The sequence below is a fragment of the Camelus ferus genome, chromosome 12 (genome assembly GCF_009834535.1).
Source record: "Camelus ferus isolate YT-003-E chromosome 12, BCGSAC_Cfer_1.0, whole genome shotgun sequence".
In the NCBI taxonomy this organism is placed as follows: domain Eukaryota; kingdom Metazoa; phylum Chordata; class Mammalia; order Artiodactyla; family Camelidae; genus Camelus; species Camelus ferus.
Window position 1 is genome coordinate 11,587,019 of NC_045707.1, and position 13,326 is coordinate 11,600,344.

General features: G+C 59.1%; 1 long non-coding RNA gene across 8 annotated transcripts; it reads left to right on the forward strand.

Moving 5' to 3' along the window:
• Positions 1-15: 15 nt before the first annotated feature.
• Positions 16-5,144, forward strand: LOC116667559. 8 transcript variants are annotated; one of them, XR_004324409.1, is made up of 5 exons: positions 16-507; positions 659-1,598; positions 1,695-2,571; positions 3,153-3,472; positions 3,958-5,144. It is a non-coding gene; the product is annotated as an uncharacterized LOC116667559 (long non-coding RNA). The 8 variants fall into 8 exon arrangements; XR_004324403.1 differs by having other exon boundaries at positions 3,153-3,274; positions 3,368-5,144; XR_004324406.1 differs by having other exon boundaries at positions 3,153-3,274; positions 3,372-5,144.
• Positions 5,145-13,326: the final 8,182 nt, after the last annotated feature.

The window sequence follows — 13,326 nt, forward strand, 5'->3', positions numbered from 1 at the left end:
TTGTGGGGGAGGTAGTTGGGTGTACTCATTACTTTTCGTGATGGAGGTGCTGGGCACTGGCCCAGGACCCTGTGGACGCTGGGCAGGCGCTCCCCCACTGAGCCGCCCTCCCCCTTCTCAGCAGTTCTCACAGAAGGAAAGACGGAATCCTCTAAGGGGCTGGCTGGCGCAGCACAGGCTCTGAGCGGCCAGGGCCGTGCGCGGGTGGGGCGCCCCGTCCACCCCACGGCTGCCCGGCGCCGGGGTGGGGCTGCCCCCAGTGTTTGTCGAAGCAGTGAATGCTCATGCAGGGAACAGACAAACATGGAAAAGTGGAGAGAATGCGTGGACTTCAGATTCTCCTGCTGTGCCTGCCAAATCGGGCACGGTCACGTCAGGGCTGTTGCCCCGGGGGGGGGGGGGGGAACGCCTCTCCTGCGTCCCCGCCGCCGCGCAGTCCCGGGCTGCCACGCCCTCACCCTGACGTCGCTGGGACCCAGGAGCCATCCCTGCGCGCTGAATACCGAGGTCGGTATTTTTAGACGCAATTCTTTAATTTTTGAAAACCCTCCAAAGAGATTTTAGTGATGGGTACGTAGTTGATAAATACACATAAATTGAAGAGCTATAAAAAGAACTCTTTTAAGAACTCTCTGTTCTCTTTTCCATTTCCTGGAAGCTCATTAGCATATGTGGAGAGAGGCGCGCTCCCGCCCTGGCGTCTGGGAGCGGGACGCTGACCCCAGGCCGACGGCCCTTCCGGGATGCCACGGCCCCAGGGCTGGAGAAGGTCGTGCTGAGTCCAGTGACCTGGGGTGTGCCCAAGGCTCTCCCAGGGCCCAGCCTGCTCTGCGTCCTGGTCAGAGGCCCTGGACAGCGGACCCTTGAACAGGCTTGGAGACGCCGAGCCCCCGCAGGGAGGGCCGGGTGAACATCAGTTTTCTGGAGGCTCAGGAAGTCTCGGCCCGTCCCTTAGACGCAGGCGGCACTGTGCACAGGCGGGATGCTCGGCCCTGCCACCGGACAGGTGCCTGGAGGATCTGCCTCAGGGAGCACACAGGCCAGCGGCCCAGCCCACGGGCCACAGCAACACTGAGAGTGAGGAGAGCGGAGACAGAGAGCACAGAGCGCGGCTGGGGGCCCAGTCAGCGTCCTGAACCTTGCACCTGAGAGCAGAGGCCCAGCCACACGCAGAGTGGGAACCGGAGGCCTGATAGCGGGAACCACAGCAGGTGCCAGTGTCCTGAGGTGAGAGGCATGTGCAGTGCGTGGGAGGCCCCAGGAGGGCTGCCCGGGTGCACGACCGGGCCGGGGAGTCCAGAGGGCAACGGGGAGCCACTGATGAAAGGGACCCGGAACTGCATGTCCCCAGGCGGTGGCCTTCAGGGTGGGCGTGGGCGGGTGCTCGGGGCGCTGCGCGCACGGGCGGAGTGGGGTTCGCTTCCCCTGCCCCGATGCCCGGGGACGCGGGTGCAGCCTGTTCTGGAGAACACGGCTGCACCAGCCGCCACGAGCCTCCGGGCGGACAGGGGCCAGCGTGGCCATTTCTGGGCGAGGGCGGATTTCCCACGGCCTCGGTGGAAGCGTGAGACGGACCCCGCTGTCTCCTGCCTGAAGCTGTAAGTGGCTGTGGTTTTGGGCAACTTCCCTGAAAACCTCGCAGCTGTTTCAGTTGCCGCATCTCCAGCTTTTGAACATTGTCGCCGGCCCGACAGGCTCGCGGAAGCAGCCAAGCCCTGCCCGTCTCACTGTCTCCAAAATCCCCAGCAGCCCGGCGCCCAGAGGCCTCCTGGGGACCGTGCGAGGCTCGGGGAGCACCTGCTGCCCCTGCCTCTGTGTCCCTTTGACTCCGTGTGAGACGGCCTCCCCTCGCCTGCAGTGATGGCCCGTGTTGCGTGCAGCGCCCTTTTGGAAATGGCCAGCATCTCTGGGTACACGCGTCTGTCTCGGTGTCTCCAGTCCTCGAGCCCCCTTACTCGACCTCTCTGTTCTCACTGCTGTGTGGCTCCCGCCTCGGCCCCTCGGCATTTCTAAACCCTTTCTTCCCCCAACTTTTGTGCTGCCGTGGGCTCGGCAAGCCTCCCGTTTCACCATGTACCTAACTCAGCCGCATTCACCCACTCTTGGACCCGGTTCAATTCAAGGTTCTAGACGTGCAAGTGTCGCTGGTTTATCTGGGGGTTAAGAAGCTGAAGGTGGGCGTGTTGACGACGCCAAACAGCCCCGTGGTCCTCCACCTCCCCAAGGTCCCCCGCCTCCCTGTGGTCCCCCGCCTCCCTGTGGTCCCCCGCCTCCCCGTGGTCCTCCCACCTCCCCATGGTCCTCCCACCTCCCCATGGTCCTCCCACCTCTCCGTGGTCCCCCGCCTCCCTGTCGCCTGCACCTCCCGCAGGTGGACGCTGTGCTTCGCCCCGTGGCTCCCCCGTTTGCAGCGGCTTCTTGGCAGACCGCCCGGCCCATGTCAGCAGCTTGGAGGGGTGTGGCAGGTGGCCTTTGCATGTGTCTCCGGGAATGTGGGGCCACCAGACAGCACACAGTGAGGACACGTCTGGGGGCCAGGGGCTCTGAGCCAGGCAGATTGCGTGACTGCAGGTGAGTCTCCAGGAAACCCGGGTCATAAGACAGATTTGAAACTGGACTGAGCAGAGACACACAGCAGGGCGCACGCGTGCACACTCACCCACGAGTCACCCGGCATCCACCGAGCACCAGGCACTGTCCCAGGTCCTGGGGCCTGAGCAACGGGCAACAGCCCCCAACAGTGTCCCCTTCCTGTGGGCCTCATTCCAGAGGGGAGGCAGGTGGGGACTGCTGAACCACCGCAGCAAACACATGCACACACACACGCATCTACACATGCGCACACACATGCATCTACACGCGCACACACGCACACACGGGATGAAGCATGAACTGGGGAGGAGTCCGGTTCTGGTCTCAACCTGGGCGCCAGCCTCGTCGCCCCAGCCACCCTGGGCAGGGACGGGGACCCTTCTCTGTGGTGACAGAGGAGCTAGGAAGTCTCTATTAAGTATATAAACAGTATTTTTTCTGACCTTTTTAAAAATGAAACATTTCAACTCTAGAGGAAAGTCAATAATACAGCAAACAGCCATTTCCTAACACTCAGATTTAGTCATTTTTGAAATATTTGCTTTAAATATTTCCCTAAGAAATAAAACGCGATTGAACCCTCGCCCCGAATCCCGTCTGCGTCCGGGACCTCTGCCTGGAGCCGGGAGAGCCCCAGAGCAAGTGCGGCCTCACCTCCCCACTTCCCTGTGTCCAGGTTTTCGTACGTATCTGCGTGGTGGGCTTAGGTTTCCTGTGTTTTGCAAACCAGATAAACAGTTTCATTTGTACATTTCACTGTACACGTTGCTTTAAGAAAGAAATCCAACCTGCCTCTGAGAGCTGTCAAAGCTGCTACACTCGTCCTCCGTGCATCTTAGCTGCGTCACGTCCCACCTGAGGAGCAACAGCATTCAGGCAGGTTTGTTCGCCTTTGACAGCCGGCCCCGTGGGACCCTCCTTCCTGCTCTACTTCACCTCATGAGGAGACGCCGTCGCCGTCCCCCACGGGGCTGGCGCTGGCTTCTGCTGCTCCCCTGGGGTCCCCGTGACCCCCAGCTCCTGGGGCCTCTCACCGGAGACCTGCCCTCCGCTCACCCTGGGCTGCAATGCGGCGTCTTTAGAATTTTGATTTCCTTGATGAACAGAGAACGCGTCCTGTGCTAGGTCGCCAAATCCCCTTCTCTGGGACGACCCACCCTGTCCTCCACCCAGGGGCCCGCTGAGACGACTGGGTTTTGCTTCCTAACTTACAGGAACCCTCTGCGTGTTTCAGATACACTTTCTCGGGTGTCACCGCACTGCAGGCACCTCTCCGTCTGTGGTTTGAATTTCCCCTTCCCGGGGGCTGTGGTAGGCAGTGCAGGAGTCTTCCTTTCAAGGTCATTTAAAAAATTTTTGTTCCAGATTGTGCATAAGAGAACTTCCCGAGTTATTAGGTCATGAAGACGGCCTCTGATTTCTTCCAGTTTGTAAGACTTCACTTTTCGCGCCTAGAGGCCCCGTCCCTGAGTCTGCGGGGGAGGCCCCGTGCAGCTCTTGGCTGCCCCCCGCCCAGGTCTGCCGTGCAGCTGGGCTTCCTGCCCCGTGGCCGCCCGGGCTCCAGGGGCCGAGCCGGCTAGGTTGGGGCCACACAGTGGGGACCAGCCGTGCCTGGTCTCTGGAGCAGCTCGGAAGCAAAGGGCCCCACTCCCGTCACCTTCTTGGTTTACACAGAGCGCCAGGCCCAGTCAAGGGCGCACAGCGACCCCCCCAGGGTGAGCAGTCAAGGACGTGGCGCCTGTGTGTCAAACGCCCACGAGGGCTTGCTCTTGGCTGTCATCTCTTCTGCTTCTCTTCCTTCGTTCCAGCAGTTTTGTGAGGTCTCCAGGCTGCCCCTGGCGGAGCAGACCCGGGGCCTTCCGTGTGGGTCTGGCTCCTCCGAGACTTTGAGACAGGAGGGAAGGGGCAGGGCACAGCCGTCAGCACAAGATGGCGGGAGCTGACCCCCAGGCGACCGTGACCTTCCTGGTCTGCTCCCGGTGGTGTATCAGCATGTGAATGGCGCTCCCACAGGCGCCCTGATGGCTCTGAGGCTGACCCTGAACGGGCCCCGCCCCTTCCCCGGAGTGGTGGGAACAGTCCTCCCACTCGTCACCATATGAAGTCACCGAGCCCCTGGACACTGTCACCCCCGCACCTGCCTGCAGCCCTCCCGGCCGAGTGAGACGCCTGCACTCAGTCCACGGAGCCTGTGTCTGAATAAACCTGCTTTCACTCCTGTGGCTCCTCTTGAGTTCTTTCACTTGGCAGGACCTGAGCTGAGCTCTGGGGGCACGGCCCTCCTCTCGCACCCCCACGTCTTCCCGCGTCAGTCTTCCCGCGTCAGCTCCGCTCTCCGCCCAGCCGCCCCGCAGGCTGGCCTGAGGGAGTAGCAGGCGCTTCCCTGCACGTGTCGCACACCCAGGCCCCCTCGGGGAGCAGAGCGGTGCCAGCCCTGGTCAGGTTTCCAGGCCGTGGGGGGCTGGGGCCACACAGGGCGGCCTGGGCCTGTCCTCCCGCGGGCGGGGAGCCCTCCAGTGCCGCCCCAGCAGCCCGCTGGCCTCCCTCCCGCCCGGGCCCCCGCAGCGGGGCTGGTGGCAGAGCTGAGCCTGGCCACTCCCGCCCCGCCTTCTTGTTGTTTGTTTCTCCTTTAAAACGTGGCATTGGCCAAAGCCACGTTTCAGGGTGGACCCCAAGACCCAGGACCCTGAGCCCCCACCTGGCTTCCAGGGCGATGATTTCAGCGTCCCCCCACTGCTGTCCCAGAGCGGCTGTGTGGGGCAGAGCCCCTGCTGCGAGGGGGACGAGGGCCCCCGCTGTTGCAGGAAAACGCCTCCTAAGTGGCTGCCCGCAGAGCTGGTTTTAGAAACGTAAACGTGCGCTTGGCCAAGAGAACAATCTAGGGAAAGCCTCCTCTGAGACATCTGACGCTCTGTTCCCGACGTTTCTTCTGACTCACCTCCTGGGTTGGGGGGGGGGGGTGGCCCTGACCTGCAGATCAGATTCTATTTACAAACCAAAAACAGACTCACTGGCATAGAAAACCAACTACGGTGACCACAGGGGAAGGTGGGGAGGGACAAGTCTGGGGCTGGGGACTGACAGACACACACGGCTGTATATAAAGCAGGTAAACAGCAGGACCTACTGCAGCCACGGGGAACTGGATTCAATAGCCTGTAATAACCTTTAATGGGAAAGAATCTTGAGAAAAGAAATGCACGTGTGTATCTGTATAACTGGATCACTTTGCTGTACACCTGAAACTAACATTGTGAATAAACCACACTTCAATAAAAAATTTTAAAGAGAAAGGAAAGAAAATCGCTTCATAAAATCAAAACCAAAACCATGAAGCATTCTTTGCCCAGAACTATTTTCGAACATTTTACAACATTAAAATCAGGGCAGGTTTACCCATGAGGCCCGGGACCCCGGGACAGGGAGAGGCCACAGACGTGGGTTACAATCTGAAGAAAAATAACGAACATGTAGATCAAAGAAAACGTCTCTATGTCTCATATGTATTAAATACAGATTTGTCTTCACGTCAGTGCAGGCGTGAGAGAGGCCGAGGGAGCGGTTGACGGACGTCGGGGGAAGGGCCCACGCGTCCTGTTACACATTTCTACGTTTGGTTGGTTTATCTTTTATTAGTGAATTTTGAATTGAGGTGGGAAGCCCCCCAAAAAACGCAGCAGAGCCCCCACTCTCGTGCTGACACCATCCAGTTCCCTGGCCCAGAGGCCCTATCTCACTTTTTGCCTCTGAAACGGCTTACTTACCCCTAAAATGCTATTGGTTCCCTGAGCTCACTTCTGATTGGTTATTTCCTCACTCCTGATTGGTTATTTCTCTCACTCCTGATTGGTCATTTCTCTCACTCCTGATTGGTCTATTCCTACGAAGCTTGTTCCTGGTTGGTCAACTTCTGTTATACCTTATCTGCATATGATGTTGCAAAGTGTAGACTGGCAGCCTATGAAAGCCTGTGTAACCCAACAGGCGGGGCCCAGAGCTTGGAGTGCTAACTCTTCTGGGCCCGCTGGTGTAATAAACCTGAGTTCTCCTGCTCTCCCGGTGTTGCTGGGTCTCTCGCCTGGATCCAGGTTGCTGTCACACAGATCTGTGACACGTTTTTCGCAACAGAATTTAGTTACAGAAGTAAATTAAAAATTTTTTCTTCGCCGTATAATTGACATCTAATTTTGATCTCAAGGATACAGTAGCCTCATGAAAAGAGTTGGTAACATTTTTTTCCTAATTTCTTAAAAATCTGACATAAAACGGGAGTTTTCTGATCCTTGAGAGGAAATTTGAAATTCTTTTTCTGGTTATGAAGCAGAAATGCCAGTTAAAAGTGTAAGCCGCTTTTTACATCTAACGGTTACATATCTATGTATTTGGCATCTTTTTGAAACAGTTTGGGTACATTCTTTGTAAATCAACCACTCTGATGATGGTTTTCAATTTTTCAGGTAAAGTTGTTCATAGTTATTTCCACTCTGGTTACGTGTTTTTAATTATTGAGTTAAAGTTGTTCGTAGTATTGCCTTAGTTTTAAGCTTCTATTTTTCCCGCGGTTGGACTTCCGTTCTCTCAGTAACGTCTGTCTGTGGCCCCCTCCCTCCTTCCATCAGTCTTGCCAGAGCAGCGTCTGCTCTGCTGTGCTGATAAAGTGGTAGCTTTTGGTACTCATGACCCTATTTCTTTGTTTCCTGTTTCATTAGTTTAAGTTCGTAATTGTTTATTTTTTGTTTGTTATTCTCTGGTGTTTTAGTAAATCTTTATTTTTTATTTTTCTTACTGTATATACATATACAATATAATACATTTACAAACTTTATATATGATAAAATACATTTTTACTTTAAAAATTATTTTTATTTTAGATATAAATTATAATATAGTTTATTTTTAATATAAAATATTTCAATGTAATATTAAAAATAAACTATATGTATTAAACGTTATGTTTTCCTCTAAATGAGGAAGCTACACTCCTTGGGCCAAACCCAGCCCCGCCCCCGGTGTCACAGTGCAGGTGTCACCGGCGCACAGACTCACCTGTGCACTCAGGTGTGGTCCGTGGCTGCTTCCCCTCCAGGCGGCAGAGAGCGTCCCGAGGGCCGGGAAGAGGTCCCGTCCGAGCCCCGCAGAGAGCTCAGCCCTTCGTCCGTGCTCCGCAGTCTTCAGGTGCAGCGTTTCTGTCGGCATCTTGTTGTAAATTCCCCTAGAAATGGGTTTTATAGTTCCGTGTTTATGGGGCTTTTTTCAATTACTTCTGACTTTGATGCGTGATGTTCAGAGGACGCATTCTGTAAACACCGATCTCCAGGAACTGCTGGAATGTGTCTGACTGTCCCGCGAGCGCTGACGTGCCCCTGCTGTCTGAGGTGCGCGGCTCGGGCCGGTTGCTGCATCAGGCTTGCTCGTTACGTGCCACAGCCTCCTCTGCCAGCCTCTGTCTCGGCAGCCTCTGTCACTGAGTTGTGGTGACGCCTCTCGCCGTGATGTGTGTGTGCCTATTTCTCCTTGAGATTTCTCAAGGACAGTCCCTTTTCTGCTGCCGTGGTGACGCTCTTCCTCCTCCGTAACGGGTGCCGCTCCGCGTGGGTGTGCCCGGGCGGGCCGTGCCAGCCTGGCTTCCGCTGGATGTTGCTTGGTGAGTGCGCACCTCGCCTGCCGTCTTTCTGAGTCATTCTCTTTCTGCCTCTTGTCAGCAGCACTGGGTCGCGTCCTCATCTGTCTGTCTGTCTGCCTGTCCGTCTATCTACCTATCTCTGTCTATCTATACAGAGAGAGGCTTTCTCGAGCAAGCGTGTTGCCTTGCGCGCTCGGTGGCCAGCGGCACGGCAGGCTGTCCGTCAGGCCCCCTGGCGGAGGGCCCCTGTTGACCCCCCTCCCGCCCGGCACTCTCGCCTCGCAGGTGACTGATTCGATCCTTCTGCGGTTTAGATGGAATCGTCATTTCTACTCTTGAAGCACTTACACCAGGGTTGCGTAGTATCTACGCCAAAACTTACACAGCACCGCCTGCCTGAGTGTCTTCAGCTTCCTCGGACACACGACGGAAACGCCCCGGGACGTCAGCGCTGACGGTCTTCCCCCCCCCCCCCCCCCGCGTCCCAGGGCCTGCCTCGGGAGGCTTCATGGAGACAGAACGAGCCACCCCTCCGCCGCACGCAGGAGCTGAGCAGCTAGAAGGTGCGACGAAGTTAGGGAGAGCCTGGCGGAGCCCTGCGGAAAGTGTGCCGGGCGTGGAGAAGGGGGAGGACTGGGGCGGGGCGGGCGGGTGCCGGCCGCGGGGCTGGGACGGGACCGAGCGAGGGGCGAAGGACGCGCCCTCCGCTTCTGTTGCGTTGCTCCCCCTTTAGCGAACGTCTCGGGGGCCTCCCCCCCCCCCCCCCCGCGCTCAGGGCGGGGCCAGCAGGAGGCCCCGCCCTCCTTCCGGGAGCCCGTGGCCCCGGGCGCCGTGATGCCGAGAGCGGAGCAGCCACACTCCCCCCCACGGACGGACGGGCTGCTCTCCGCACAGAGGCATCCAGACACCAATGACTTGATTCAGCTCCACCGGCCCCCTTAGCCCGTGGGGGGGGCCTTCTCCGGGGGCCCCCACGCCGGGGCAGGAAAGCGCCGTGCTCGGGGCTGCCTGCTGGGGAACGGAGCCTGTGCACCTGGTCCAGGGACCAGACTTGACGCGGATTGGATCTCACGGGTGACAAGCTGGCGCAGGCAGTCGGGGCGACCACGGGGAAGCGGACGCCCTCCCCAGGTGGAGGATGACGGGAGTTACCCAGCCCAGCGCCGCTTGGGACGGCTGGGTCGTTCATCCCGCGTCGGGCGCCTGGTGTCTCTCACGTCTGCCGCCTCGGCCCCCCTCCTGATGGAGCCCCAGCTGTGGACTTGGGTGAGGTGTCTGCCGTTGTGGGGGTGACTGGGCGACTCCCAGACCTGGAAACTGTGGACAGAGCGCCATCTACCCTGCGGGCCCAGCCATCACCTCGGGGGCCTCGGTGCCGCCCGCCCGCTGGTGCTTAGGAGGTGACCTCGGGCATGTTCATGGAGTGTGCGAGGCCACCCCCAGGACAAGTGGGTCTGGAACACTTTTCTTTTATGACCCTTCATAATGGGTTTTAAAAACCCACGGCCTTCCTCACCCCCTCCTCTCACGCATCCTCCGGGAACGAAGGTGCAGCCTCTTAGAGCCACACAGGGGTGGGCGCAGGCCTGGTGGGTGGCGTCCAGGCCTCTCTGTGGGGCGTGTGCTCATGAACCCACTCTGGGGGCCCAGCTGAGCCCCCACCTCTGGGACCTCTGGCCCTGCAGACCGTCTGACTCCACCCTGGACAAGGAGGTTCCTTCAAGATGGTTTTGGCCTTGGGATGAGCATTTCTGTTCTAGCAGTGGAAGCTGAAGGTACAAACCTAGGAACTGTCAGCTGGCACCTGTGTGAGACAGAAGGACACTGGCCAAAGAGCGAAGGAAGGACCGAGCAGGTGAAGGCCGGGGTGGCCAGCGCCTGGATCCAGCTGCTCCTACAGCCTTCCTGAGTTCCTGCTCTTCCCCCAGCTGCCTTGGGCTTGAGGGTCCTTACGTCCTTTTATCCCAAACAGTCTTAATTGGCACTTGCTGCCTTCAGTGCACAGGCTGGATGTTTATTTAACTGGCTCAGAAGCCCTTTTTGAAGTTTTAAGCAAGAAACCTATGAATAAGAGAGATGCCACTTAAGCCCGTGGTGCTGCAGGGTCCTGGGCCCCGTGGGGGTGGCTCCTTCCTGGGGGGGGGGCACAGCCTAAGCAGAGGGGGTGACCTGTCACCACCCGCTGCGCGACCTGTCTGTCAGGGGCAGGGCGTGGGTGGGGCCGGGTGGTCTGAGCGGCTTCCCGGGGTCTCTTGTAACTAAGGAGAAAGTCCGGAGACCGCAGGCTCGTTGTCTGCCCGCCACCGCCTGCCCACGCGTCTGGCCTGTTTCAGTCCCTAACCTGGGCCCTTGAATCACCAGGTGTCTGGAGGGTTGGCTTGACCTGGATTTGGAGGTGGGGGACCTTTCTCACTTCCGGCCCTGGACCCTCCCCCTGGTCCCTGGAGGGAGTGGGCTGACCCTGCTGATTGGAGTAAAGCCCGGGGAACGCGTGTCCAGCCCCTCCTGTCTATCTCCGCGTCTGTGACCAGTGGCTTGTGTTTTGCTGCTTCTTGAGAAAGGGCGAGTTTCGGGGTGGAAGGTGGGCATTCTGTCTGCAGGGCCCACCATGGCTCTGCCCGGGTGGATGGCAGGGAGCGGATTTAAGGATGGGCTTGGGGGCTGCATCCCTGAAGGATGCTCTCCAGAAGTCAGCCTTCCTGTAGAAGTGATGGTAATTGGATCTGCCACCAGCAAACTCCTTTCCTATCTCCTGACTGGTTGCAAAGCCAGTCAGAGAGGGGAGGCTGACCCCTCTAGACTTGTGGTCCAGCTCTGCGCTGGCGCCTGGGGGCCGGGGGTAAGCTGGGTCACCAGCACTGATGGAGGCTTTCACAGACACGCCTCATCCTCTAAGTCAGGAGTTCACTGCCTAAAACGTAAGTTCCAGCCGACAGCTAGCGGAATCTTGTCCCCCCACCTGGAATGGCGCCGACTCTGTCCTGTTGGCAAGAGGGCGCATTCTGTGGGGTTGAGTCTGTAATGAGGCACAGGGCTCAGATCTCCTCCAGGTGGAAGCACCTCCTGTGGTGACTCATCACGCAGACCCTGCTCTTTCGACGGAAGCATTTGAGAGCCTCAGTTCGTACGAGCGGGGGGCTGACAGGGCAGGTCTGCGGCCCCCGAGCGTGGTGCGGGTGGGCTTGTCCCCGGGGAGGGTCGGCATCCCTGCCCAGCCTGGAGCTGTTCCGTCTGGAGGAGGAGCTTCCCCTGCAGTGGAGGAGCAGGTGCAGTGCTCCTGGCGTCTCCCCCGGCGAGTGGCCGGCTGCTGCCTTTCAGGGGGCAGGGGAGGGGCTTTGCCCGGGGAAGCTGCAGATGAAAAGCATTTCCTCATTGTTGAGTTGAACTGCGCCGAGCAGTAATTGGTTTCTGTATCCCTTCCTACTGGTTTGAAGGAGAATTTCTCACTACGGAAGAGCATTTACTGAGCACACAGAACACTTGGACCCGATTCAGCCTTTGGGTTACATCAGAGCCCGGGCCGCCTTCCCTCTCGTGATCACAGAGAAACGCGGCCCAGACGAGCTCCCCTCCCAGCCAGGTCTCCATCAGCTCCGTCCTCCGGGGGACGCGTGGTCCCGAGCCCTCCTGCCATCCTGTGTGCTCCGGGGCTCGAGCACCCAGGGTTTTCAAGAGACATGTTCTATTTAGGAAGATGACTCAACATCCTCTGACTTGGCACAGGGGGTGACTGTTGGGAGCCCAGATTTACTCAACAGAGAAACGGATTGTGGGCAGGGTGGTGGCCCCGGCACGTGGCGCTGGCTGGTCCTCCCTGAGAGGTGGCCCGACTCTGCGCCTGTGTGAGGGCGCCGAGTGCGGGAGGCGCTCGAGTCCGTGTTCCTGGGATGAGGGGAGCTGGAAAAAGCCCTCCTTCGGCTGCGGGCGCGGCCTGATGATGGCATCTACGTTGTACGCCTGTGAGGACGTCGCCGAGGGCGAGCATTTGTCCCTCTGGGCGAGGTTTCAACGTGGAATTCTGGTCCTTCCGTCTGTCTTACTTCCCGTCGCTCCAGAAGTCAGGAGGGGCGAGAGATGAGGCTTCTGGGCTTAACTCAGAGGATGCGACCCCCCACCGCGAGGGCTGCGCGCTGGCCCGGCGGCTGGCGGCCACTGCATCCGGCACAGGGCCTCCCCCGGGGGTTACGGCGTGCCGGGGGCTGCCCCCACTTCCAGGAATCCTGGATCTGAGACCTGTTCGTATAAACAATTTAGCTTTCCTGTGGTCAGACCCTGATTTTAAAACTGATGAGCACACTTAAAGGGGTGGTCTAATCCTCAGCCACGCCTCCGCCAACGCGCGTATAGATCTCGGGCACCGTTTCTGTTAGTGCTGCCGGGATTGCGCGAGCAGCGTTCCGTCAGGTGGGCGCCCTCACACACCCAGCGGTGACACCCAGGCAGAGGCGTTCCCCTAACACCGCGCCTGGCGGCGGAGGGCTGACCAGCCGTGGGTCTTCCCTGCAGGGCTGAGCGCGGGAGGAGCAGCGCCGGGCGCCTGCGCTGCGAAGCGGCCCTGGGAGGGAGGTGGACGGAAGCCTCATCATCGGGCGGCTGCCCCGCGCACTCTACTGCCGGCTGTCTGAGAGCCCGGGGACCACAGCTCGGGGCCAAAGGGGAGAAGCTGCCGAAAGGACGCTCGCCCGTGCTGTGACCGTATTCAGGGCGTCGAGTGACCGTCACTAACAGCATCTGTTGGACTCCCTGCTGCCAGATCTAACGCCAGAAGAGGAGCCCAGGGAGCAGGACGCGCGGCGACAGCCCACGGTTTTGGAAGCACTGGTGTCAAACTGAGACGTGTCACCTAACCCTGGTGGCTGCCTCCGAGTTCGGGAAAGGGCCCCGTCTTCCATGCGGTGAAGACGCCCAGGGAGAGAGAGACGGGCCGCAGGCTCTTCTGGGGTGGAGAGCGCGGCCCTGGGCTGGGAGGCCCGCCGTGCGACCAACCCTGTGAACGGGGAGCTCGGCGGGCCCGCTGTGCGTGTTCATGCGGTGCAGGAACGGTCACAAAGCGGCAGCTGAAACTGCTGGAGACGTAACTGTTTCAGACAGAACAAACAGCTGGACTGATG